We start from the raw sequence: 2562 nt of genomic DNA, 5'->3' as shown, positions 1-2562 counted from the left end.
ATTTTATTTAACAAACATGTATAACATTCTATGTATAAACCATGCTTATTTTGAGGTGAGGATTTATAAATGTTAACTCATTTAATCTTTATAGCAACTAAATGACTTGGATGTTATAATTACCATCCCCATTTTATACAATAGGAAACTAAGGCAATGAATGGTAAATAATTCCCAAGGTTCACACAGTGAGGGAAGCATGGAGGTTGGACTTGCACACAGATAGTCCAGCTCAGACTTGTAGGCTTTAACTTGTACACTGGGCTACAAAGAGACCAGCCTCTCGGTCACAGTCTGACCTTGCTGAGCATGTGTGGTGAGTGTGTGAGCTCTGCAGCCAGGTAGGCATGAGTTTAAAAACCTGGCTCGGCCACATGCCGGATTTGTGACCTTGGGCAAGTACCTGCAGTGCTCCATCATCTATATGCCATTTTTTTTTCCTGAAAAAAAATTTTATTTAAATAAGGATTTAAATACATTATATAACATTAAAATTGAAGGAAAAAATAAACTAAACACCAGTCTGTTACTTCACATGGCTTTGGGCCACTATTGCTGGTAAGTTGCAAGCTCTACAGCTGGCTACGTGACTGATATATCGGTTTGAAGTTTGTCCCCTTGTCAGAAGTTTAACTCTGATAGAAGGTTCACCTCATATTCTGGTGTTTGGACATCGATTAGCTAGGACATGTCTGGTCACAAGACCTTGGTGGCAAGCCAGAGGCAGTATCACACCCTCCTAGGGGGAAGGTGGCCACTCCAAGCTCTGCCCACCTGGTCAGGTTGGAGACCCCAGGGATCTTTCTTTGACTACCAATGACTCCCTGTAATCATACAGCTGCTGTTCTTGCCTTACCCCATCCTGTCCTCTCAGCTTCACTGTGGGCTGTTTAGGTGGTGAACATTCCTGTTCACCTGTTCAGGTGGTAAACAGCCCATGGTGTCCCTCATAGGGCAGGGAACTCTGAAGAGGGAGAGCCGAGGAGCTTCTGGTCAGACATGGCCATCTGTGATCTTGGGACTCTAGGCTTGACTGAAATATCATGTAACTGCTTGGTTTTAGGCCAAACACTGCTAGGTGCCTCCTGCTTGCCCTCTGTTTAATTGAGGGACTTCCAGACTAGACAGCAAGTTTCTTTTCAGTTTATTGCATGAATGAGTTGTGTTAGTCTATGTTAAAACCAGACCCTAAATGTTTACATTATACAAGCTGTTGGGTTTTCAAATTTGTGACAGGGGACGGAAGGGAAATTCTACTCATTGCAAGGATACCCTCACTCAAGTTTTAGTGAGCCCAAGCACTTTGGACCCATGGACCTTCAGCTGGTCATCTTTAGCTGGTCCAGTCTCTGCGAGGAACTGGCATATGTTCTTGTGCTGGTCGCTCTGTAGCAGAATTACTTCTCCATATTGTGGATGCTCAATTACAGTACCATTGCAGGCAGATTTCTTCGTAAACGCCTTCACTACTTTCTTTTTATTGTAATCGTCAGTGATCCCTTGGACAGTGTAAGGGTATTCCTGCCATTTCTCTGTTGAATTCTTGTAAGGATGTAATCCTCAGTGCCAGCAGGAAGCAGATCGTCATCAAAGGGGTCAAAAGAGTGGAGGTTCTGGATAACAGATGTACAATAAGTTTCCCTTCCCTCGGTGGAAACTGCAGAAAGCAGTGGGAGAAGGCAGGCAGGAGTGGTGGGGGTATAGAGCATGCGGAAATATGGAGGTTACAAGGGGAGGCTGCTAAGTCCTCAACAACAGCTCAGTGACTAGAATGTATGCCATTTATTCCAAGGGTTTGGGATGGGGGTGGAGACATAAATATATAATACACATAAGAGAAAGCATTTAGAATTATGTTAGGCACAAGGACAGCAATAAAGTGGGTTATTTATTAATATTTCTATTAGATAATAATAAAGAACATGGAATGTGCCAATCACCACCACCAGTCCAGTCCAAGCAATCACATCTGTTGCCTAGACTATTGCTCTTGACTTCCATTCTGACTCCACACCTTCAGCCCTACCTCCAGCCCAGAGCGAATCCTTTTTAAACTGCAAATTTGATTGTGTCCATGTAAGTATAGATCATTCAGTGATTCTCAAGATTCCTATGTTAAAATGCAGAAGAAACCTTACCAGGGCTTGCCTGATCTGGTACCTTCCCACATTTCAGTCCCATTTCAAGCATTCTCTTTCATGTACCTCACGCTTATGGTAAGGAGACTAGAGACTGACCCCCCCAAATCAGCAATCTCAATGCTGCTCATTAATTCCACAGGCATTTGTTGAATGTCTACTCAAGTTGCAGGTGCCAAAAGAGCATAAAGTGGAGGTATCCAGGGGTCCTTTCCCAAACATGTGAACATTAATAGGAATGTACACAACACTATTTGTATGGCCCCATCTCTCCTTTCCTTTTCAAGCAAACTTCCTGCCCAAGCCTGCTTTTACCACTGGCCTTCTAATGGCTTAAATTTGACTTTTGCCTCCACTCAACCTCTGAAACCATTCTCACTCAGATTATAAATGAGATCTGTGGCAGTTTTTGAGAGTTGTCTGT

At 43.2% G+C, this 2562-nt stretch overlaps 1 pseudogene; it reads right to left on the bottom strand.

Moving 5' to 3' along the window:
* Positions 1-1278: 1278 nt before the first annotated feature.
* On the bottom strand, positions 1279-1709 carry LOC121032716 (eukaryotic translation initiation factor 1-like; annotated as a pseudogene).
* Between the last annotated feature and the right edge of the window lie 853 nt (positions 1710-2562).

The sequence above is a fragment of the Herpailurus yagouaroundi genome, unplaced genomic scaffold, assembly GCF_014898765.1.
Source record: "Herpailurus yagouaroundi ecotype Mexico unplaced genomic scaffold, PumYag 142, whole genome shotgun sequence".
Classification (NCBI taxonomy): Eukaryota; Metazoa; Chordata; class Mammalia; order Carnivora; family Felidae; genus Herpailurus; species Herpailurus yagouaroundi.
The sequence above is the reverse complement of the archived record's forward strand: the minus strand, read 5'-3'. Positions and strand labels throughout refer to the sequence as shown.